Genomic DNA, 26,483 nt, shown 5'->3' on the forward strand with positions numbered 1-26,483 from the left:
CCTAACTTTGCCCAACATCAGTGTGTCTAGCAGGTATTGAAGATTATACTGTCCAGTTTAATTTCTCTCTCCTAATTTGCTCAATAATGTCTGTGTTACTTTCATTTATTGTCAGCCCTATTGATCTTCTTCTAATCTAATTCTCATCACTGCACTCACTGTATTCCCTATGTGACAGCTGAAAGTCCTTGAGGAGGAAACATTGACCTGGTATTCCCTACCCTGAGCGCTCTTCCTTGGAAATCATGACTGATGAAACTCCTTTCCAAGCCCATCATTCCTCTGTGGTAAAGCTTCACTGGCTGAAGTGCATGGACACAGTTGGTCATCCACTGACACACTTGAGCTATGCTGGGCACAACAGTGAATTTGGCCTGCTGGGAAGCCAAGTGTGGTGTCAGGCTGGAAAAAACACATTTTCTGAAACCTTCCTGGCCTTCAGTACCTTACCTCTTATACAACACAAAATATATTTGAGAGAAAATTCCTATCTTTCCAGAGGTACTCCTTGTTCTCTTAACTCTGCTAAGTCATTCTGAGCATGACCTTAGCAGTGTGCTCGAGCACATTTGCTTTAGTTTAAAATACCGAGATCAGTGTGTGCCAAACCTTTTTCCAGGTGTGCCAGGGTAAAAGGGAGCAGAATACCCTGCTGCTGTCTTGTGTCACCTGCTGAACTCCTCCTTTCCCAGGGAGCAGCAAAGCAGAGTAAGAAACCCTGTGTATGAGCACAGGACCCGCCTTCCCCATGGGAGTTGTGAGACGAAACATCTCCTAATGAGCTAAATTTTTATATAGATCCTGCACCTTAATCCTGATTCATATGTACAAAGCAGTGAAATGCCAGAGCTTAGCCCCCACTGGGCCAAAAGCTTTGCTTACATTTCTCAGCACAACTGGAACTCCAAATGCTGTATATCTAATGAACAGCTAGAGCAGAAAATATATATCTGAAGCCTATACTCCATGAAAGCCTCTCTACTAGGAAAAAAGGTGGAATATAAATATCCTGCATCAAAGAAAGTTGGAAAATGTAAAGATACGGAACAGAGAGAAAGGCATGCAGCCCAACTGGCCCCTAGTTGTCTATTAAATGGGGTAAAAATAAACATTAAATAAAAACCAAAATAGCTTAGCTTGATACGTCAGGAAAACATAAGCATATAGGACAGGTTAAACAAATGGGAAATAAAATGAAATTATTACAAGTATGTTCAGTTTGTAACTTTTTCCCAGTTTGAATATTGCCTTGAAGCTGACCTTGAAAAAAACAAATTAACTCCAGATCCAGGAAATCTTTGTGTATATGTTGAACTTTAAGCTGAAGTTATTTCTCTGACTTCAAGTGGAGCAGCACTGATCTTTTGCATCTAACACCTAACTGCTGCAAGGGATTTGAAATGCCACCAGGTTCTTGGCACTGGCTCCACCCAAGTGCTCCAGGCTGGAGCTCGGTCATTCCTGCCTGCCTGGTGACAGAGGGAGGAAAAAATTCTCAGCTCTGACCTTCATTGGACCTTGAAGAGGTTTCTCTGATTTAGCTCGTCAAGGGAAGTTTGTGTACACTCGCCCCAGCCCTGGAGAGAAGCAAACAGCAAAGTGCTTTCCAGAATTGTGCATTTAAACATGCAAAAATGCCCTAATTATGGACGCAATCACTTTGTGGAAATTCCAGCCTGCTCTCAGATCTCAGGGCTAGCTCTCTGCCGTTTCCAGGGCTCAGCTGGATGCAAGCAGCCTAGTAACTAGATGGATTAAAAAAAAAAAAAAGCCCAGACAGACTCACTTACGAGTAGCTATAAAAACAGCAGTATTTGAATTTAAAGAGAGAGACATTACAAATGTCACACCCATTAATAAAATAATTTCATCAGAAGAATCGTGGCTGTGGGGCTTTATATATTTTCTTCTTTCTCCAGTGCTGAAAGATGCAAATTGCAGCTGTGGCCCCCCTCTAGCATGATCACCCTCTCCCTGTTTTGACAGATTTCTTGAAAGACTCAGCTCACAAGATGTCTGGCTTTTTTTGTTCTGCCTTTAGGAATTTTCCACTTCTCAAACACCTGCCCCTGCTGAGATGCTTGGGACCATCCCAATCTTCAGGCAACCTACTGTCCCAAGAATGTCTTACAATCTGAGCACTGAAATGCAATGACTGTTGTCCCTGGTCAGGAAAGTGGTGACATCTTCCCATGTCTCTACGGCTGGATTTCACCTACGTTGACAAAAAGGCATTCCATGAGAAACACTAAAATGATCCCCCCAGCATCAGCCATAATTTATAAGAGACAAACAGAAATATTCCCTGCGTCATCACAGTATCGCTGTTGCTGTGATCCTGTCCTGCCCTTAAGGGGCAGCATCCTCTTTTCCACTCTGCTGGCTGTTTGAGACCCCAAGGGCAGGAAGAGGCCACTGGTGATTCATTCTGCTTCCCACCTGGAGCAGTTTCCATCTCTGGCACTGCCCAGAGGCACCGTCCCTACAGTGCACCAGGGCTCGGAGCAAACCTGCAGCAGATCGTGTTCACTTCCACAAAATTAACACAATCTTTAATTAATGCAATAAGCACTGATGAGTAATAAATCATATTAAAATACAAGGAAGGCAATTTTTTAATAAATTAAGCATTGATTCACTCAATAAATATTAATCTACCAAGCATCAAGAATTCATGACATTTTAGAAAACCGGTTGAGGAACGTTGCTGGTGGGCTGGTCTGCAGTGTGCAGAATGGTCCCTGTTCACCCATAATATACACTTACTTTTAACTAATTCCTTAATTTATCCAGTTAAACAACTTGCCTGAAAGTGAGTCTGGATTATTATTCCATTGCAAGATGCAATTTTCTCGACACAGATTCTAACTCACCCCTCAGATTTTTTCCTGCTTCTTAGTAGCTCCTTTTCTAAGTACCTCCTCTCTCTCCCTTTGTTTTGGAGGTCTTTAAAATATTTGCTGACTGGTGTCATTTAATTTTCACCTCAATTAACTTAGCAAGAGTTGCAAAACTAGGAAAAAAAATTGCAGGGGGAGTGTAAATTAACCCATTCATTTAAGTTTAGTTTATCTATGAGATGTTCTTTCACACTTTGCTCTCTGCAGAGTTCCTCCAACCTTTTATATAGATGTGGGATGTGCAGCACTTGCTTTGACTTTTATCTACAGATTAGCAAAAGAGAAGGAAAAAAAGCCAGATGCAAAGATGCCCCACGAGACTGATATGGAGCTGTTTCTGTAGCAACCGATGATTTTCTTCTCATGTAAGAATGAGCCTCGTCATATCTAATTCTGAATGTATCTGGGCCTTACTTGCCAGCCAAAGCTGTGTCAAATATAAAGTCAATATAGTCAGAAAGAGTGATAAAAAAGCAATTATAAAGTCATCTTCCTACTCCTCCTCCAGCCATGATCCAAAAAATATCCTTATCCCTGCCTACTGTCCCTGAACATCATCTCCAAGGCCCCACACCCAGCAGGGCAGGTAAGTGGGGATGGAGCTGGCAGCAGCCATTCAGGGATCTATTCCACACATGGTGCCAGAAGCTTCTTCAGCTTCCCGGCCATCCACATCCCAGGAACCAGCAGAGGCTTTTCTAAAACCCAAGGCCACCTATTCCTGCCTTGCTCTGAGTCTCCATATGAAATTCCTAAGCCCAGAGCTGAGACTAGCTTCAGGTCTAGAAAGCTCCTGTTGGATTTGTGCCCTTTCACTGCCTTCACTCTGTGGGCAGTTTGTGCTGCAGCTGTGAGCCCAAAACCAGGCTGCCACTCACTAACAGCTCCTGCCACAGCCCCTGCACAGGAAGCTGGAATTGACTCTCTGGGACCTCACAAGGACTTTGTCTTCCAAAATGTATTTTGGTCTCTGCTATTGATTTCTCCTCCCTCATCTGAGTGTGTTTTGAACATGTCTGTCCCTCACCACCTTCAATTTACTGTGCAGACGGTTTAAGATTGAAATGAAGAGCACAATGGTATTTTTTTTTCCTGGAAATTTTGCCACAAGTTGTCACCTCATAGTGCCTTTTCTTTTTGACTTCAAAACTTTCTGTTTCTTTTCTGTAAACTGTGTTGACACACGAGTAATTGAAACCATTGTATCTTATCACAAAATAAAGCTGAGGATGTACTGAAGGGTGCATTTCACATTTCTGTGGCCTTTAGTATTGCCACGCTCTGCATTGTCAATGCTTAAGAAATCTGTCCTTTCACATTATGGCATGAAAGAACCAGGGTTCAGAAAAGAGTCAAAGAGATCCCAAGTGTGCAACTGGGCACAGTTGGGTGGCACAATGTGGCTGCCCACAGGCATCACCAGGGTTTGCATTGGAGGGACAATGTGCAGGAGGGGGAGGTTAAAGGCTTTATCCCATCCTTCCTTGTTGCCACCTCTGTTGGACAGTTTAAGAAGTATTCAGGGCTGATCAACATCTGGATGAATTTTCTAAGGAAGGCTTAGATGAAGGAAGGTGTTGCAAAAAAAGTAAGAATTTCACATCTCCCTAGTTCCTCAAATGCAAGTTTCACTACTTGTAGCTACCTCCCTTCAGAGAGCAAGAGTTACATCCAAAGAGAAACTCTTGATTTAAATAATGATCCCAAAAAGCTACTAATTTAAATCCTGTAAAAATGGATAATTTGATGATTTAAAGTTGCCTTTTTTCTCTCCACATTATGCTGAGCAATAATCTTTTCTTTCCATCCTGAAATCACAGGCTTTTGTTCACATAATGAAACAAGATCTCACATTTTGTACTTCCTTTATGATTAGCTGCTAAAGTTTCCTGGTATCATGATAAAATGAACCAGTCAGCTTGTTGACACTTGACTGGGATTTTAGCAAATTGCATCTGCTGTAGCCTACTCTGTGGAATCAATTATTGATAATATAGGTGTGGAAGAACATTTATAAAGTGGTTTGGGATATGTTATCGCTCATGCTAAGAACTATAATGAGCATTTTAAACCATTTTGACAGTGACCTCTGCAGATATTTGATTGCTGCAATACGTGGTAACTCGATTCTGGTTTAGAATCAAAACCAAGTCCGAATAATGAAAGACAGTGCCAAACCTTTAAGCTGCTTTTCTCATTCTTCCAGTGCACATATTCTCCTACTTAATATCTGACACTTGCCTATTTCTTTCCCCAAACCAACGATGCATGGTACCTTCCTATTTTCCCAAAGCACTGCCAAACAGGTAGCTGAGATCTCTCCTTCTTCCCCCTTGAACTACTTGTCTCAGGAACAGAAGATTCACACATAATGTTCTTGCAGCCCTGTTGCGCTCCAAAGCTATTTAGAATGAACATTAATACAACAGAGATTAAGGAAAGGTGGAAAAGCCATTTTTTTAGCACACGTACAAACACCCTGAAGTATCTATGGCAGAAGTAGAAGGTTGCAGCTCCTTGGTGAGGAGGCTCCTACCAAAAGCTGTAGATCATTGCCCAAGCCAGGGGAGGCTGAGGTCCTTCAGTGACTGCCCAGTGAGGCCACTGACAATGGGCACTCTCAGCTTTATGTGCCCCACAAATTCATGGTCTCATCCATGTATTCTTGAGTGACATCTACTGGTGCTTCATCTATAGGTTGCCTTATTTACATACACAGCACTCATAAAGTAGTACCCAGACTCATAGTGAACCACTAGGAATCCAAAAAAAGGCGTCTCTCTGTTCACTATAAATATTAACAATCTCAACAAAAAGTTGTTACGGCTATCTCATCTCTGGGAAGAAAGGGAGGAGGACGGAACTGCTTTGGAATTAACTGGTCCTTAACTTTGCCAATAAAAGTTATGACAACAGAAAACCCCTTGACGGAGGGAAAAGAAGGGATGATATAGCCAATACCTTTGTTCTGCTCTTTCCCAAAAGCTCTGGGCCTGCAAGAAATGAAGGAAGAGTAGAGGCCCATTTCTCCATGGTCTGGCCCCACATCCACACTGAGATCAAGCCTTTTTTTAGCTGCACTAAAACAAACGTGGTTTGTGCATGTTTTAAATGTACTTACACAGCAAGGGTTCAGGATCTACTCATTCCACAATTTAACTCAGCACTCTAAGGGGTTTGTTTTGGTGAAACACTGCCACGCAGGTTTTTCACAGTTTCTTGTATTACTATGTAAATTGCAGAGCTGTGGTTATAATCCTGTGCTTGTGACATCAATTACTTAATGCCTATAGAGATTATTGTAATGCCACAAACAACGGATTATGTTTTAAAGTACATAGTAAGCAGCAGGAACTAATAAACCCTTCTCTTTAAAATTTATTTATTTTGAAAAACAGAGTAAACAAGGGCAGGAAAACTGTACAGACCCCACACAGTGCCATTAACAACCAAAATCTATCCTTGACACAGATCCCTTTAGGCACAGCCTTGCCATTCTTTAGTTGTGATTCTTGTCTTACATTAAGGCTCACAAAGGAAAGGAGCAGCTTTTGTGAAAGCAATTATGAACTTTGAAAGTTCACCATTTGTTGGGGGTCTGGGGGAGAGAAGCAACACTGTTCAATGAATGTGTAATTAGAAACAAAGCATATCTACCTATACCAGTAATGGGATATTGACTGACCAGCCATTGTTTATGGGCTGGTTTGCATAACAGACAGCACAGATCAACCCCCAACACAGGCAATTTTTAAACTAAGCATACAGTGGTAGAAGCCTGTGATTACATCATAAGGGAGACACAAATTTGGGAGCTCATGTCCCTGCTCTGGCCAATCTGGACCTTAAGATTGAGCTCTGAACCAGCAGATCATTTCTCCCAAACCTTCTTTTGCTGCCTATAACTCAACAAATATTTACTCAAATTGGGACTAAAGTTCCAAAATTCACATCTGGCATAAGCAGTTTAGCTACCAGCTAGTGCCAGTTTAGTAGCAGCTTTCTATTCTCTCCATGTCAACTAATACTAAGTTTAATAAACTGTCTTCATGCCAGAATAGCCAGGACGCTGGTGGAGAGAAGACTGGCTTGGGTTCAAAGGCATTACTGTTTTGGAAAAAAAGGGAATTCTATGAGAAGGAAAAAAAAAAACCACCTGGGGTTCTGAAGATGTTGGGAAAATTTCTGAAACATGAGAATTTTTCACTGAAAGAGTGACTGACTCCAGCCCCCCAAGCTCTGCTCGGGCTGTCACAGCACCACTACAGCCAAAGACTTTTCTGCAATAGGGACAGGCAGGAGGGAAGGGGAATAACTCTATGTTTTCACATTTAAATTAGGAGGATTATTGAAAATCCCTCCCCAACCTCCACATATTGTGTAATGTCTCTTGATTACTGTATATAAGTCAAGGCAACATGATAAAAATTGCAGCAAAAAGTCAAATTAGAATCTATTATGTATGGACAAATACATAAATTTATATGTCCAACTATTTTGGTCTCATCTAATTTCAAGCTTTTCATCTAATTTCAGTTTGAGTCTGTTTCCTTTCACAATCCATGGCAATGAGTTTGTTTTTCTATGGCTCCAAAAAAATTTTTTTTTTTCCCAAACCAGACCACAGCTTGTCATGTTCACTTTAACAAATGATTCAGAGCATCCAAATCTTCATTCTCCCAAAACCTGCCTGTTTAATTACAGCCCGTGACAGCACTGGAGAAGTCAAATGGCACAAACGAGTGTGGGCTCTTCTGGAGGTAAAAGGAACAATCTGACTTTCCAAACAGACCCATCTCTTTCTCATTTGTCTCTGAAGTAGTGTCATTGTACTTTCCTATGAAATGTGCTAAAATCGTTACTAAATCCCTGGAACTGAGTATCTTGAGCCACAGAACTTGTGGAACAAGGTACATTCAGGCTGCAACTGTCATCAAAATTCCTTAGAACTAACAGGGTGGCTCTGGGACTCCTTACAGCCTCTCCCAGGGTCACTCTGCCTTCGTACACTATCTAGTGTAATTCATGTTTCATCTGTGGGTGGTGTCTCTAGAATTGTAAATAAAAAAGTCAAATGATGGCTACCAGAGCCAAGGCAGCATTTCACTTTACACATCTCAATTGGTACAGTTTTATCTTAGTTCTTAAATTTGGTATTTTAGCCCAAATCCTTCACCCTGGTGCTTTAAACTGTGAAAACCATTCCAGGCGAATTTTCATTCACAGCAGCTGAAGAGAGTTATATATGTTGTCGATAACATGTTATGTTTTATTAAAAGAGAAAATAAAAGTTTGGTTCATCAAAATCAATGAGCTGAATTAGTTTGCCTGAGAGCAGCCTGGAATGGAGATCTGAGAATCTGAGAAAATGAGGCCATCCAGGTATTACAAGTTTGCTCCTCTCCTCAGTCCATGTCAGGTTATTCTGACTAATAAATTAGGGGACAACATTTGTCCTGTCCACTGAACAGAGATAAGAGGTCTGAAACCCTCTTTTCATTAGCCTCATTGCTAACTGGTTCAAATTATCTCTCTTTTACAGTTGTTCTATAAGCAATTCACTGGGGACCTGCTACCTGATGTAAATCTAGTGGTGGTTAAAAAACCCAGAGCACGCACTTGTGAAAAATCTGGTGACTGGCAAACTGGGGACTACTTTGAGCATGAGGTCCTAGTGGAAGAGAGAAGGGAACCAAACGCTCTGTTAACCAATTTTAACATGAAACTGCTCATTTTTTGCATCACAAATGTGGAGATGCTTCAGGGTTCAGTCCAGCCAAAGGCTGAGTTTCCTCAGTTCCCCCTGGTGAGAGTCACTGGAGGCAGATCGTGCCCCTCAGAACCAGATCCCCACAGGACAGAAGCTGAGATTTGCTCACATGTAACAAACATTTAACCAAGAATGTGGTAACTTTGTCATGAGATACTGCAAAGCATTTGTCCTTTGGGCTGCACAGAAAATATGTTTCTCCAGGTAATTTGAAATGTGGGTATTTACCTGTGATTTGTGAGTCACTCTCAAGTTTCCATTTTTTTTTTAGAAATAGATAGTTCTGTATTTTAATTGCTACCATTGTCCTTATTTATGTTCTTCATTTTTTAGAAGAAATCTAAGAGGTTTCCAAGCATCCATTGAGCATTAACCTTAAAAATTAATTATCTAGATGTTTACAACAACATTTACACACTGTGTTAGGAAAAGCAATTTGCTTCCCCAAAGAGTACCTATTTTTCAGTTAGCAAAAAAGCTGTGGTATGTCAAGAATAACTCAGGAGGAAGCATCAGTCCATCATTTCAAACCAATTTCACAGCTGCAGGAAAGGTGAACAAAGTTTCCACAGGTGAAAATACCAGGAAAATTTATCCTTGTTCTTAGCCTAAATTCCATTGTGTCAGACAGCTATATTTCAGGATTTTTTAATTTTTTTTTTTTTTTTTGAAAGACCAACACAAATGTAAATGTTCCAATTTATAGTGGCAAAATTAGGTGTCAGATTCATTCTTGTTTTCAGTGAGCTTAAATTTTTCTTTTGGGCACTGCAGACAGAGAACATTTTTCCTTCTGAAATGTGGCTCCCCTTGCCCACGGTCCTGCAGGTTTGGGTTATGGAGGAGACGCAGGAGCCCAGCTCAGCTTTGCCCTCTCCAGTCCCAGCCTCCCCAGAGGAATGTTTATTCCTCACAGACCACTCCAGAAGTCTCTCTACTCTGTCAGACACCAGAAATATATCTGTGCTAATTTCCAACTGGAAAAAATATGAGAGTTCACATCTTTTATATCCCCAAATAAATAAGCTAAACGGTTCAGACAATACAATAGAATCAGTACTTTCAAACGAGCTTTTTCATGAAGCCTGAATAGATTTCCAGCCCACATGAGCAGAAAACTAAGTAAAATCATTGGGGACTACTGTTAAAAAGCTCCTTGGAAAAAGAAAGGAAAAAGAGAAAGAGAGAGAAGCTGATCTTTGGGCAGAAAAGGCACTTTGCATACAAGGAGCTGGCAAAGCAAGGGGCAGCAGAGAACAAAGTGTTAAGAGAACAGAAGATAAACAGGTACCATTAGGAAGATGGCTTTGGAGCAGATTACATAGAAATAAGACAAAATTTTTCTGAAAACAAAATAAGCAAACAAACCAGCTCCCCCAGCCCTCTGATCAGCAAAGAAATCAGAACTGTCAGCTTTCATCTGCCTTGTACAATAAACCTAAACTCAAAAGAATAGTTAAGTTTTGATTCAAGCCACACAAAGCTAATTTTTGCTGGTCACGGCTTTCCCTAAGTAGGTGTTTTGGACTCTGAGGAACATGAGATTTTCTAGGTTGGGGAGTGTTTTAGTATTGCTACTGTGTCAACTTTGAATTATGCACGGATTTTTAAATATGGAACTGTTCCTCTACTTACGATGACAGGCACATTCACATCATATAAAATTGGGAATGAGGAGAGCTTAACAAAGCCAGTGAGTTCTGAATTGATCACCTAAAACATCTGCTGTATTGCTTAGGAATTGCAGCACATATGGTATATCAGAGCATCCAATATTTGGAGGCACACTACCTATGCAGAACATCCATAAAATGTCAGAAACACCCATTTTGGCCATCTCAATCTTAACTCTGAATGTTCTTTTTTAAAAATGAAATGCCTAAAATTATTTCTGGGTTTATTTTTCTGTTTTATCATGTAATTTGATTGCAATCCACTTATCTCCTGCCCTGAGTCTCCCCTGTGTTTCTGTACAACACTGGGAATGCTAATAGTGTTCAAAACAACCACAAGAACATAATGGAAAAGAGAAAAAGAAGTTATCATCTAAATGTTATCCTTCCTATCTGAGTCAATCTATACCTTGCACTTATTCTGAATCTCACCACTATTAGGGTACAATAATCCCACAGCAACCCTAGCACAATATTGATCAACAACAAATCAGGAATATGCATTCAGAATGGGATTTTGCTCTGATTTCCCAACCCTCCTATGTTATGCTCCAGGTCTTGCCAAGAGAAAGGATGTGACATTTTTCAAGAACTGACCTAAGAGTGAAATATGAACCCAGATACTTTTTAAGCAGTAATGTATTTTTTAAAATGATTCTAAGCATCAAAATCTCACTAAAACAGGTTAGATTGGAGCCTCTGATTTTGTGTCAAAAAAAAAAAAAGCGAGGCAAAATATATCAAATTATCAAATAAAAGTATTTTTTTTTAAACTCTACTGCCCAATTATTGGCTTTGCTTTGCAAGTTTGGCTTTGATTGGGCGAGATAAAAAAGGCTGGACTGTCATATCCACTCAGACTACATCCCAAAGGAAGAGAGAGCTGCTGTGCAAAACAGAGAAAATACAAATGGGGCATTGGAGCCACAGAGTCAGAGGAACCATTACATCCAAAATAAATTCTTCAAATGGGAACTAGTCTAGGGAACAGTACAGGTTCAGAAAAGATGGCAGAGATCAGCTAAAATACTTGCAATTTCTCATGCCAGAGTTTCCTTTAACCAGTTCAAGCTCAGAAAGAGGTAAGGGTGAACCATGAATCAACACTCACCGAGTCTCTCTGGTAAACTTATTATTTGTTGTTGCAGTCTCTTGCAGAACTCGAGACAAAGGCTTTCCCTCTGCAGATAAATACTAATAAAAGTGTCTGTATTTTCTCACTGCTTTGAACCTGATCCACAGGTAAAAATTAGTAGCAAGTTGCATAATTCTTAAAATCCCTCCGAATTTTATTGGATTACACTCTACAAGTGATTACAAATAAACTCAGCACTATTTTACCCTTTGTATCTTCAGGCAAACTGGAGAGATCCTACTCACCCATCTCAAGCATTCAGAATTTCAGAATTAATTCAGTATTTCGAAATTAAAATATCATTCTGGGAAGGCCAAGAGATGAATCAGGTACCAGCTTTGACAATTCCAGCCCACATAAACAGAAGGCAACGTGGAACCCAAATTACAACACACAAAATCATGAACCATTTCAAATAAGTTCTCTGCCTAGCAAGTACTGTCCAGATTAGCAGAATTATTATTTCTAACACTAGAATGCTAAAATATGGAATTTAATGAAACTGCATTGTGTACTTAATGATAGCCAGCTGAATAATTATGAAAATGAAAAACTTATTTTCTCCCTTTATATCCCCAGGTCATTGTGAAATCAAAGGGGGCAAAAATCACAGCTCACATTATCTGTGCCATAAACTTATTGTAAACCTAAAAGGCCTCAAATTTTGTAAGAAAAACAAAATTCAAAGCTTTTTCAAAGAGCAGATCCCAAAAGTAAAACTATTGCTAAAGCGGAGAGAATTCTGTGAGGGCTCCCTCTTTTGGCAACAAAACAAAAGCTTCGCAGATCATCGTGAGAAGCTTTTCACAAGAGGTTCTTTGCTTTCAGGAGTACAAACCTCATATCACACACGGCCTGGCCTGATTGTATTTTATCTTCTAGGGAAGACCTCAGCTGCCCAAAAGTCTTCCTTTACCAATAAAGAGAATGCTGCTGCTCTTGAATTTTGGAGTTACTTATACTGTTCCTTGATTCTGAAGAGTGCTTGAAGCAAGAGGAACCACTCAAAATTCTGCGTTTTGCTGGGAGCAAAATCTTGCTGGGACCTAAGAGTTATAGAACTGGCCAGGAGCAGGCAGAAACAGAAGCAATTTGGCATTGGCTGGGATAAAAATCACAGGATTAGTCAAGAAAATAGGTCACAGAGGACAGGCCAAAGAACAACTGTGAAAAATGGCTTTTTCTGATTAGTCCCTTCCTGGGAAGTGTGCCAGAAAGTACAGAAGGTCCCCAGGAAATTTCCTCAGGCCAAGTTTCACTGTGCAGCTTTTCCATAGAAGCTGTCAAATGGAAAAACTAGAAGTTTTTTATCCCTCTTGGGATTGCTGGTGTAGAAGGTTTTTATGTGGGCACAGGGTTTCTAAGAGCTGCTGATGGCTTGAGAAGGGGCTCTGCCCTGAGTGTGGGCTGCACTGGCAAGGTGCTACACCTGAATTTGCAATTACCTGGGGGCTGGGATGTCGAAGGAACACCTGAGTTGTTACCACATTTCTCACTAAAATGGAGTTTGGGGTCAGTATGCACAACCTACAGGCAATTTAAGGCAAGTTTTATAGTATTGTACCAACACCCCAGACCCATTCATATTAATTTGGCCTTATAGTCACATAAATATATACATATACTCAATATAAGATAGGGAAGGCTTTGGATAACTTTTTTTCTTTTGCTTCTCTGTAATTTACATTACCTGATATTCCGAAACTCCAATTTTTACAGTGGGAGCTTTTTAGAAACTTTTGGTAAGGATTATTGAAATTTAAAAGTTCATTATGTTATAATTGTCTCATCTAGGTCTCAAAGGCTTTTGTGTTATTGCTGTCCTATGGGGAAATTGAGCAAGGCAGTGCTGGTCATGTGAACTCAGGGAGATGTCCTTATAAACATGACAGATATTATGGGGTCTTTCAATTTAAATACCCTGTCTGAAAAAGGCAGATCATTCTAGATTTATACACATAAAGAGAATATCATGGTAACTTTTTATTAAAAATTAAAATCTTTTGAGTCACAACAGAAATCAATATACCACAATTTGAGTGAAGTAGAATGATGATCCTGTGGTTAAGTAATTGAAAAGGGAATTGAGTAATCTGTCATTCTCCCTGCTCTGGGCAACTAAGCTCTGAATGTCTTAAGCACTGCATTGTAGGCTCCTAAAAGAGTCAGACATCATGTTTCCAAAAGCAATTTCAGCAAGCAAGGCAGCATTTTGGGTACATTCCTAAACACAAGTCTTCTTTTTTACATTTTGCACATCCCGGAATTGTGGCCTTTTCTAACATCCTGGACTAAGAAGGTTCAAGGAGCTCAACAAGGTGCCCAGTAAGGATGGAGGGCATGACCATATGATCTGAGACAATCCAGCACTGCCCACCTCTAACCTGGCAGGTGAAAACCGACCCTGGCTGTAAAATTATTTGGAACTGTGAGGCTGGGCAGGAACTGCTGAGACCTCTGAAATGTGCAGAGCTGTGCTGAACCCAGTCCCTCTGCCTCAGAGCAATGCTAGACCTTCCTGCAACTGGCTTTGAAAAGCATCCTAAGAGGTCTGATACCTCAAATCACTTTTTAAAATGAGACTAAACTACCTAAAGTACTTATGCATTACTGTACATAGTGTTGTGGAGGTCAAGTTCTAAATTCAAAAACTGAAAACTGAGCTGCTCAGCTCAGCAAGAAGGCTGCATTTCCTTTCTTTTGTTGTTTCCCTCTTTTACCAGCATAAGTTTGTCCTATCTGGGAGAACATTGTGCAGTGCTGAGGTGTTAGATAAGTTTTTTGTGCTCAGATTGTCCTTTGCTGTATGTATATACACAATTACATACATCACTGCCTGCTTATCCTGTGGTATAAGCCAGAGCAAGGTGGGCAGGGATGGGGAACCTCTAGGATTTAAAGAATAAAGGCAAAAAGATGGGTGGTGAAGACAGGCAAGCCATGATGCAGTTCTGTATGAAAATATATCTGTACAAACAGAATAGGCAAAATCTGTCCAGGCTTCAGAATGGACCTGAATAACCTCCAGAATCTGGAGTGATGCTTCTTTTCTTTCTGTGCCATCAGTGCCTTTCTCCCACTCAACTGCAGCAGCTCAGGAAGAGGAGAGTTTGCCTTCATTTGGAACTTGCCTGTCTTTTGTCACAACCTTAATTTCATTGAGTTGCTGAGTTTTGTTTCTCTATAAAATGCACCATTCAAGCTTCCAGTAAACATGCAGATTAGCCTTATCCTAATGCACCTCATCTCTATTTATCCCGGGATAATTAGTCACATAAATTAGAAGTCATTACCAAAGGCTACAAAAACCTTTAGCAAAGGCTTGTTGACAGGCTAAAAATGTTTAAAATACTTTTAGGTCTGAGGGTGGGAAGAGAGGGGTATGTGTGTGGGAGGTGGTGGGGGGAAGAGAAATATCATCATCAGAGGAAGGAAATTCTGGCAGAGAAAATGAGGCTGTGTTAATCTGTATTCATTCCTAAAGAAAGACTTATACCACTGTATGCTGCCACGGTGATGTATAACAGAGGACATTTAAAATGCCAAGCCATAAAAGTGTATTTTCTTCATTACATTTTCGTTGAATGCTTTGATCTTCCCATTTTACGCTACAAGTTTGATTCATCATTACTTTCCAGTAAGAAACTGCCACATTTGATTGTGGAAAGAAGAATTCTTATCTAATTGCAATTTGTAAGCACAGGATTTAGTGTATTGTTGCCTGAAAAATGGAACTGTCTAAATTATTTTCCCTGAAACTAACATCCTCAACAAATAAAAGCAACATGTGATAGCTGGGCATAATTAAAGAAAAATGACACCTACTGTTACATGAATAAAGAAAATATGTTGATGACAAGAAAGGGGGAAAAAATGTGATTTCCCTGCAGTTTTGGTAAAACACAAAAGCATCACATTTTAGTTCTTTTAACACATTTGTTCAATGAATTGGAAAAAAAGCAATCCCATCCTCCAAAGCAGCCTGTAATGTACAGTTATTTCCCTGCAGTCAGAGCAGTGCATGTCAGACATTTTGGATTTGCTGTGCAGGCACAGCAGCCCTGTCTGAGTGTCCGGACACCCAGCAGCCTTTTCCCCAGCAATGGCACAGGAATGAGAAAACAGCCACGGAAATCTGGGCTTGTAGAAAAACCTCCCTGAAATGTTCCTATTTGCAGCTTCACTTTCAACAGCCATTTTGATCTCTTAAGGTGTCTATACATATTTTATACAATCAGTTTTCAAGCAACTTTCTGCTTCTTCAAACCATTTTTTTATTATTATTTTCTGCTTTATTGCTTGTCATCCTTGCTCCCTCACATGTGCTTATCTATTTCCTTCCCCAATATTAAGCAACTCATAGAAAACCTCTGGTAACAAAACATGTAATATTCTGTTATCATTTGGCATTTTACCATCCAAAGCTTAGAGTATTTGTCTTTTTTTCCTTTGTTTTCAGCACTGTCCTGTCTCTCCCCTCCCCACAGCATTCACATATTCATTACAGATGCCTTGATAAACTCGTTTTCGACTCCGTGGGGTATGAATAGGGTTATGGAAATCACCTATCTATAGCAATACTTGATAACAAATATGCAGTGATAGCTCTGAAAGATGAATTATTCCCCATTCTCAACAGCACCAGAATAGTATAATTTGTAACCTGTTGGAGGAAATGCTATCCTGACATTAGCAAGTTTTCCAGCCCGTTCTGAGATCCATTCTGCTCCAGCTACTCCCTCAATGTACTCAAGAAAGTTTGAAGCCAGACTGGATGTTTCTACCTAAGTTGGCAATGCAGCTTTGACTGCAGAGAAGATATAGGCAGACAATACTGTATAATGTACTTACAGAAATATACCTAGAATATGACTAACTACTACAGGAGTACTATTGCTACCTACTATAATTATTACTTGTAAGCAAATATATACACAAGAAACACTATGAATCCCTAAAAAGAAAAAATATCTAATTATGTGTCTTCACTGCTTACAAATGATCTCAAGTATCATCTCAAAATACAGAGCAGTACTCCGAGTATAAGCACAGTAGTAATGACTGGGTTTGCAAGACCAAAAAAAAAAAAAAAAAGTCAATAAAATGATTACTCTGGAATTCAGGTCATAATGCAGCAGCAATGGGGTTGAGCAGCTGTGTGAGGGATGCAGCCAAAACCTGGTTAGAAGCCACTGGCCTTTTCTAGAGATAGAAGAAACACTCTACATGAGTCACCTTCTGAGCTACCTGCAAACTGCATATCAACAAGCTCTCAAAATAGCAAAATCATGCTGGGGGGTGGGCATATGCATCTCTTTCTCAGAACAGGATCTCCAGTTAGGAATAATAAATAAATAATGAAAAGAGAGCTTTACGCAAGAGTAAAATATGTTTTTCAAACATCCAGGTACTGAACTGGGTGTTTGTAGACTGTGCAATCTGACAGCAGCTGCACAAGAATTCCAGAGCTGGTGAGAGGCCTTACTAAAGTAATGTGATAATAACCACCCTGAAGATTAGTGCCCATTTTACCAAGATTTCACTCATCATGGCTACAATGTTGTGTTTCACCTCGATTCATTACCTGGACAGTTGCTCTCTGCATTGCCAGCCATTAGGACAAACCCCGGTATTGGAGCAGAAGAATTTTGCTGTGCACCCCACGTGAATATTGTGTAAGATCCAGGAAAGTGAGCTCTAAACCCAGTTATCCCAGTGCCAGTGTGGGTGCTGAGCTTGCCAACCAGTGCTTTTCTGCCAGCACCACCGGGAGCAGCTGTCACAGGCTCCTCAGCAGCCCTGTCATTGCCTGCAGCCAGAGTTACCTTTCCTGTATATGGAGGAGGACCAACCAGATTAGAAAACACTTATTGACATTAAGCATCCATTAGATGATCTCTCAAGGTCCCTTCCAACCTCAGTGATTCTATGAAATATTCTTTTATGTCCATAAACACAAGCAGATCTGATCAAATATTGATTTCCAGCACTGCTCTTCCCGAGGCAGCCTCTCTATAACATTGTGAGGGAGGCAAGTGATGGGGAGGATGAGGGATGTTTTCCCCTGCCCTGTCTCTCTTTTGAAACCTCAGGGAGCTCTCTACAGATTCAAGAGAAATAAAACACATGTGGTTTTGAAGAGAGACAGCTCCTGCTTAGGACTGTCAATACTGCTTTGGGTCTGAGGGGTTTTTCTTGGACTGTTCAAAGGAGAAGTTTTGTACCTGGATCTGGATGCCCCCTTCAGCACGTGGACTCCACAAGCTTCTCCAAGTCTAAGACATAACAAAAATAAAGGAACAAACAAACAAGACCATTCCCCAGTATCTTAGCCCAGGAAGAATTGTTGTTGCTTAAAAGGGAAAATTTCCATTTCTCTCAAATAATTTATGGCTATTGCTGCAGATATTCACCTCACATGAAAGATTTTTGGATACTGCAATGTTAGATAAAAGCCCTGAAATATCTGGGATAAAGGACTGTCCCTGGCCCACAGTATTTCAAAATATTTGTCAGGCAAAATCAAAATGTGACCTTCTTCAAAATGCATAAAAAGACCATTATTTATTTATTTTTCCATTTCCCCTAAAAGTTCCCTAATGTACAAAGAAAGTGGCATTACTGCAGGGCACATCACAAGCATTTGGAAGAGTAGGAAAGAAAAAGGAAAACTCTCCCACTGAGCTCCTCTTTTTCAGAAGCATGATTCTATGATCAGGAGTGAGCTGTTTTGATTTCTTTACTTTTTTTTTTTCTTTTTTTAATTGCTTTACTATATTATACCAGATTATTTTTTTTTTTTCTTGATTGCAGAAAACATTTTCAATCTGGAATAATTTTTAACTACTTCATTAAATTGTCCTAAAATACAAAGAATTTCAAAACAGTGTGCTTTTATGATGTGAAAATCCATTCTAGAGCTTAATGGAGCTACTGCTGTGAAATCATAAATCAGCATGGGCAAAACAATGAACCATAATATTTCGTACTGATGTGGGAGGAACAGTTTCTGGTCTTTTATATAACTTCTAGTCTATGTTAAGCAAGAAGTATTAAGACTAACTTAGAGACACTGTCAGGGTTTGACAACAGGTATGATAAACAAAAAGAATTCACTGTTGCCTATCAAACAGTGTAAACTCAAGCCCTTTTAAAAATTATCTGAGCATCCTCAAATCCAAAATGAAGTCGGTGGAGTCCTGCAGTAGCTCTGTGCTTCTGAAACTCAGCTGCCCATTTTTAATGGAGAATGGCAAAATACCTTGTGGGGATACAGAGCAATTTAAAGCATTATGAAGACAAAATACTAAGTACCACTTCTTACTGTACACACCATTTCATCAGGGCATTTTTAATCAGCATGCCTCTGAGAGAGCCAAGCTCAGCTCCACAATATTTAATGTCAATGGCTGCTGGTTAGCAGGGGTGGCAATTCTGCTTAGTGGGGACATCTTCCAGTGATTTAGCAGTGATTAGTGCTTCTCAGTCTCCTGCTGACTGTCGCTGCTCCTTTCTCTAACAATAGCTGCTTGCTTTCCTCAGCCCTTCTGCCTGCTAGAAATTGCTTTCAGTGTTTTTCCAGCACCCCCTTCTTCCTGCCATCATTTCCTAGAAAGAGCTTTGGTCCCAAGGGCTTGGGACGGCCCTACTGAACAACCAGAGATGCTGTGACTGGCCCAGCTGGCAGCATTGCACTACTGTGGGACCATCCAGTCCCTTTCTCAATGCATTCAGCATTTAATTCCCCCTCCATGGATCTGTCCAGTGGCAACAAAACACTGACGCAAGTTTTCAGTTCCCTGGGTAGGAGCATTGTCGTAGGAAGGGAATTTTTTATGACCTACTTCATCCATTCAACAGGGAGCTCAGCACAGGCTGGCCATTTAAGAAATTCAACAACTTTTTGATAATTTTTGTTTGGTCCTTTTCTCTGTGACTGAATTATTCTTTCACGCATTCTGTGTTTAGCGTGCTCACACATTAAATCCCACTAAATGTATTAGTGGTGCTGAAGTCTGCTAAAATTCCAGACCTGCAATTTCAATCCTGCCCTTTAAATCTGCAATATCATTTGACTGCTTCCTTCCCAGCGTTGTTAAAACAGTGGTTGTCCTTTTGTGGGTGGGGCTGGCTAAGTGAAGATTCATTAAATTCCAAGAAAAAAAAATTCCAAGAAAAAAAAAATCTTGCAGTTTCTAATAATTAGTTTCATTTAAATTTAATAACAATGCAGCTTGAAGAGAATCCTGATTTAGTGACAGAAGATAACAGAAACAGTCCTCTCTTTTTCTTTCTTCTCACTGTTGAACAATATCCTTGTTCCCTCACAGGACACTTTGGGCTCATTATAGCAGCAGCAGATCATACCATGGCTAAAATACCAGGTATCTGTTATTGGGTTTGCCATGAACTTCATGTGTAATCTTCAGCAAGTTACTAGTTTACCATCTAAGGGAATTAACCTCACACTGTGCTCTACCTGTTCTAGACATTATATGGTTTCCCTAATAAATATAATGGCAAGAACAGATAGTATGATATTTTTTAAGTGTTTCAAAGGAGAGATGATCCCAAAATACTAGGGGGTTTATTTATTTTCTTTGCTAACAACCAGGGAACCTTAAAGAAACTCTTTGAGCAATAGCTGCATTCCTGGTATCTACTGCTTTTAGAAGAATTTGCAAATTTTTTGGTATTCAAATGGCATCAATAAAATGATGGTTTATGAACACTCTTTAAAATGCAGAGAGGGAAAGAGAATACAGAAAGATGTAGAGTAAATCAATATTCCAAAGACTGCAGCCTATGAACCCAAGACAATAAGGACTCTATAACAATACAAGTCTACAGTGTACATAGAGTTTTGATATCAGACTCTTTTTTAATCAGAGAATGAATTTTATCAATGTTAGTCTAAAGTAACCTTGGGCACCGTTAAGATTGCTAAAGGGGGAAGGAGCCTGGATAAAATAATTACATATAAATCTCCAAGAAGAAATTGCATTTGATCCCAAGTACACATAGAATATATTACAACCAGGCTATTTTTAAAATACTTACTCAAAGAGATTGAACAGTAAGAATTTTCTTGGGCATAAAAAGGAAAAAAGGCACCTACTTTTAATAAACATTTTATAAATTGTCCTTATACCTCTTTAAAGACTGCAGGAGAAATTCTCACTTGACATAAATGGTTCTAGACCTGCATCTTCAGAAAGTATCTGGAAGCAAGACCCACAAAGTCTCAAAGTTTGTACCCCTAGATTGTAAACTACAAGCAACACCAAATGATGAATCCAATCGCTGCTGGAGCTGGAGTCCAGCTGCACTGAGAACATCTGGCTTTAGGGGCTCACTTTTAGCTGGCCAGTCTCCATTTTCGTAGTGCAAGGAAAGACAATTTGGGGAGCAGTTCAGAGCACATGAGAGGCCTCTGCTCTGGGCCATCCTCAGCACCTGCAGCCATCCCGAGCTGATCAGCCCCTCAAGATGCCTCAGCACACTCAGGCTGGACACAGAGGTGCCAAGATTTTTTGGCATTGTTCAGGAATCAACACTTTTATTTTTCTGTTCATCTTTACAGTGAACTCTACATGGGTGGAAAACTATGCTCAGCAAGGGATAAATGTCCACTGGAGACTAAAGCTCCTGAGCTTGGGATAAGGCTACAACTCAAACTTCTCCCTCAGAAGTTGCTGCCATGCCAGAGCCACCGAAAACTTGGTATTATTGAGGCAGCCCAAGTGAAGCTTAGCTGTATTTCTTGCTCAGAAGCAATTTGGTGCACTGATTTGCATAATGGTGCACACATTTGCATTGTGAGCAACTTTTGTAATATTGTATGTGAATATTCCATGTGCCATAGGACTTACTGAAGTTCACAGCCTTGGATATGTAGAAACTAATCATCTAATATAAGTTAGCTATCTTGTCTCTCTTTAATATCAATGGACAGATGAAATCCCTTCTATAGGATGAATCTTTTTACTTCTCTTGGATAAATGTCTTAGAGGAGAGTGAATCATCTTTTAGAGTTTCCTTGCACACACCAGCAATTTAGAAAGAGCCCAAATTGGCAGCTCAAACAAGGTCTTAACTATGGTTTGTCATCAGATGAAATTAATTTCACCCTAAATTTTGTAAAGACTGGAAGGCACATGAGGACAGCTACTTCCCTGAGCCATCCAGCTGCTGATGCTCCCTTCTGGATTAGGTATTTTAAACTTAATCTTTGTAGGAAGATTCTCAACACAGTATTAAAGAAAGGAGGCAGAAACTTCCATTTCTAGTTTAAGTCCCTTTAGCAAGAGATGCTACAGAATAAGAAGAATCTAAAAATAGGAAAAGGAGTTTTGCAATACTTAAACCACATTACATAAGCCGAACTAACAAGCAAAACAAGTCAGATGAATTTCAAATGGTACTAAATATAACCTTGTAAATAATACCATTCTGGAAAGCTGATTTTCTGAATCAGAAAGCCAGTTAGCATTAATGGACATAACTTCTATGAGAGACAAGAAAAGAAAAGGAGGTTAAGGGTTGAACATTTTGTTCTGTTTATTCTCTGAAATCCAATTAACTTCAGGTATGTGAGAAGACAAAGCTTGAAGAACACATCTGAAGAAATATAAGGGATCGAGACTCCTGAAGGGACAGGAAGAACTCTTGATACAAGCATTGCCACACATCCAACAAGGTAAATTCTTTGAATTAGGCATGAAAGAAACAAGAGTCCTTCGCAACAGTCCGGAATGGAAGTGTTTTTGTAATTTCTGATCTTCTTTCTGTGCCTGTAAAGTCATCACCTCCAGCAGCTTGAAATCCAGCACTGCTGCCTGTACCAGATACCTGCATTCATTAGCACCAGCATCTAACAATTGCTGAGCTTCTGTCGTGTGGCACCTGCTCAGCATTGAGGTTAGGGGCTCATTTGTGCTCCTTGGATGCACAGGCAAGAAGAAAAGTTGAGATGCATAAGCAGATCTTGCACAAACAATTTGTTAGTAATTTAAAAACCTGGGAAAATCTCCCCTCAAAAGAAAGGAAAACTCAAGCTACTGTATTGGAATGTAGGTGTGCTACAAACACAAGTTTGTAAGCTCAGTAACTAGCAAAACTTTTGACAAAGACAAATGAAGGAGGATCTGTCATGATGCTTCTGCGGCTTTGAGGGAAAAACATTCAGTCACAGTGGAGAACAAGAGAGAGGAGTAAACTCTGACAGAATGAGCTATAACCTTCCAGTCATCAGGTCCATGCATGCTCACTGTGAGCCTCACATGTTGTTCTGCTTTCACAAGAACAAGTACAAAGCAAAAGAAAACAGCTCCATCACACTGAACAGGCAGGACTGACCCAGGAGAGAGGTACACCACAAAACCAAAAAAATACATACACACAGGTGTATCTCCAGCTTCCAACAGATAAAAACCAGACCATGAGTCCACCAGTAGAATTAGGTGTGCCTGATGTTAGTGATGCTTGCACTTGTATATGAAGAAAGCAATCTGCTGGGAAGCAGCTCATGAGCAATGAAAAGCACAATGTTAATTTTTTTCCATATAATGTCTGGGGTGGGGAAGCTTCTTTGTTAATTAAGCCCCTGCAAGAAACCCAGGGATGAAGTGACTTTATTGTACTGAACAGGAATTTCAGCGAATTTCGGGCAAAAGTATTCTCTCATTTTCACCCAAAAGTTCTGTATCTCCACCATGGAATTTTAGTGCTGGAACCGAAATTAACTTCTCCTGAGTTGTTATACTAAAAAGAAGAAATATTAGGAAAATGAGCTAGGAGATACTAGACATCAGTAAAATACAAATGCTAGCACAAAGCTATTGTAGTTTGTGTAGCTGCAGGCAAAGGTAGATAAACACCTGAAGGAAAACCATACAGATTGAGGATTTGTGCTCTTCTGAAGCCAGTAGGATTTCAGCATTACTTGGCCATCTCTATTCTCTCAAACACTAAGTTTGCAGAAGAACTTTCTAGGCATGTTTTGAAAATGGCAGTCTGTCAAGTCACACTACGTGGGATCCATCTCACTTATCTTTACAGGATATGCATCAAAGCTGAAATGGTCACTGGGATTTTCTTAAAATAAGAGAAACAGATTTCCCCCAAAGGACTGTTAGTTTCATCTTTTGTAAACAACAAGCACAGGATGGAGTACAGTGCCCTGTAGATGTGCTTTTTTTTTTGTCTTCATCTATTCCTGAAGAAATCCAACTCTAATTGATAAGGTCAGACAAGAATAATTCTCCCCAGTAAGACAACACATTAACATGTTCTCCTGGAGTCACAGATATGTTTCAGAAATAAAGAGCAGCCTTGGCTGAGGGAGGGAATGCAGAATTGGATCCCTGTAGCGCTAGACAGAGTGTCAACAAAATTGGCTGTATCTGAAAGGTATGAAGTCAGCTCTCCATCTCACTGCTGTCCATGCAACTCTGTATTCCCTGTAGTGCTGCTTCTCCTCTTTCACCCCACTATGGTTGATTTGGGATTAAAATATGAAAGCAACTAGGGCAGGGTAGTTTTACTAAACAGCTGCTGTAGGAGGAAGGCTTTGAGCTACCTCCTGTTACTTTGAAAGATACAATGCCAATAAATCTGCTTCTGAGTAATGGTAACAACATGCTCAGTGTTAGTACTGGTCATGCCCTGTTTGCTTGTCCTGTGAGAAAGATGAATGACTGCCATGCCTCACATGAGAATCATAAATAGCCTGGTATGAGAAAACGAATTCAGTGTTTATGGGGCACCAGCGCCAGTGAAAGCATTTGTTGGGAGCATGCCAGCTCTGGCTTGCTTGTGAAAACCACTGAGTTTTCTTTTCTCACATCAGTCCTTCTAGTAAAGAGGCCTTTGGAGTGTATGCCCACATTGGCATGAACACTGTGAGAGAAGCAGTGCCTGCTTTTAGCTGGAGAGAGGGTTACCAATGCTTCCATAAAATATGTTCTAAGCCTGTGGCTGTAGCAGTAAAAAACCCCAAAAAACTAAAAAACAAAACCTAAACCACAAAAAAATCTTTATTCTGCTTCTATGAAAACTGAGCTCAGAGATTTCATAGAAGTGTTAGATAAAACTGAAAAGCTGGGCAGCACTGAAAGCAGGAAAGGAAACGGGATTTTTCTAAAAGGTCTGGGACAAGGGTATCAATCTAGACGGGCAACATTCTTTGATGAGGAAATTGTAGGCAGAACAAAATAAACAGTATGGGTGGCAACTTGCAGTCTCAATTATCTGGAAACAACTGTATTTGTTGAGAATGATTTTGATATCAGAATGTCTCTCCAAGTAAATATCCAGTGTCAGTTATACTGGAGGACTTGTTTACTCTACATTAAGGAGGTTCATATCCATTTGTATCCAGCAAACAGGCAATGCCAGCCAATTAAACTGGTTCCAGTTACTGTCTACAAAGCTGTAAATGGCCATTTTTTAAATATATTTGTAAATTCTTATTTTAATTATGTAAGAAGTACATTTTATGATCATCAAATTGAAACAGAAGCTAACCCATCTCATTAAACCAATCTGAAAGGAAACAAAATGCACACTAAAGTGACAAATACCAATTGTTGAATCATCTCTCAGTATTGAGAGCCAACAAACATTTTCCTTAAAAACCCTGCAAGAAGCAAAGCAGTATTTCTGAAATAAATTAGTCTGGCAATATAACCTGAAATGGAAAGGGCAGATTATCTTGCAGATTGCCCACTCCTACCACAGCGCTGTCAGTGTGCCTTGGTTTGGACTAAGTGGGAATGCCATGTGAAGAGACTTCCACAGAGCAATAAGGAACTCCTGGGACTGGGATTTTCTGGGGTCTATTTTAAGGGAATAGAAATAGCATTTGGCTACTGAACTCCTGACTCCATAGCTCCTACAAATTAGAGCCAAGTCCTCCAACAGGGAATGGTTAGTAACACAGATAAATGTGTTTCTACTCCGCACCCTGCAGCAGCTCTAATGTTGATTATATGACAAAAACCACAGCCCATACTCCATTCTAGCTAGCCTGAGTTAAACTGTGCTGAAAATTTCTGAGCTTCTTGGAGTCTATGGACAGACCAGTTGATCAGACAGCATTTTGAGCCAAATTTTCTGCTGGCTAAACACCATTAGTGTTGGTGGAGTTGTGCCAACAGAGAATTTGGCCCTTGAACTTGGAGTCAGTTTTCGGAAAACCTGTCCATTTCCAAGCAACCACAGAATGTGCTGTGGAGGGCACACAGAGACCAAAGCAAATAAGAGGCACTTTTTTTTTTTTTTTTTAAATCCGTGTGAGTACTTTTGGTCTGCCACCAAAAAATAAATAGTGCCTTCAGCTTTCCACCATCTGCAGTACCTGTAATTGCACAGTCCGGGCTCCAAAGGGGCCTGCAGGCTGCAACTGGTTTTGGTTTAGGCTTTAGATCTTACAAATGCTGGATCTCCTGTGAGGTAATGCTGCTTTTGTAAGACTTTTTTGAGGTTTAACTGTCTCACAGTATTTGTACAATTCACTCCAGTCACTTGAATCCAAGCACTGTCTCTAATATGTCCTGCCTATCTTTTCATACCATTTTTTAGTGATGAGGAAAGAATTTTTCACTGCTTTCTTTTCTCCTACTGCTCCTTTTTTTGCCTGATGGCAATAATTATAAGTTGTGCAGACACAAAAAAGCGGATATTAAATAGTCTGTATTTTATTAAAAATACTATCATAGGCTTCAGTCCTGAAGCAGCAGTCTGACTAACACATATTTGCCTTCCTTTGGGACATAAACATAGTCATTATTCCTGACAAAAAAAAAAAAAAAAAAAAAAAAAAACTAAAAAAAAAAAAAAAAAAAGAGGGGGGGAAAGTATTGTAGCTATTTAGTAATAATTTAAGGTTTTCATTTACTTCCTTGCAATGCAATAATGTACATGCATCTGTGTAATTGTTTTTCCTATGCATTCTACTTGAAATGCATTCTACTTCTTAGATTCATGGCAATGAAACATTTATA

The 26,483-nt window shown here is 39.9% G+C and overlaps 1 protein-coding gene across 1 annotated transcript in view; it reads right to left on the bottom strand.

The window, feature by feature from the left end:
• Positions 1-26,483, bottom strand: part of LOC138114193 (BEN domain-containing protein 5) — an 888,499-nt gene that overhangs the window by 415,093 nt on the left and 446,923 nt on the right. The window lies entirely within an intron of this gene.

The sequence above is a fragment of the Aphelocoma coerulescens genome, chromosome 8, assembly GCF_041296385.1.
Source record: "Aphelocoma coerulescens isolate FSJ_1873_10779 chromosome 8, UR_Acoe_1.0, whole genome shotgun sequence".
Taxonomy (NCBI): domain Eukaryota; kingdom Metazoa; phylum Chordata; class Aves; order Passeriformes; family Corvidae; genus Aphelocoma; species Aphelocoma coerulescens.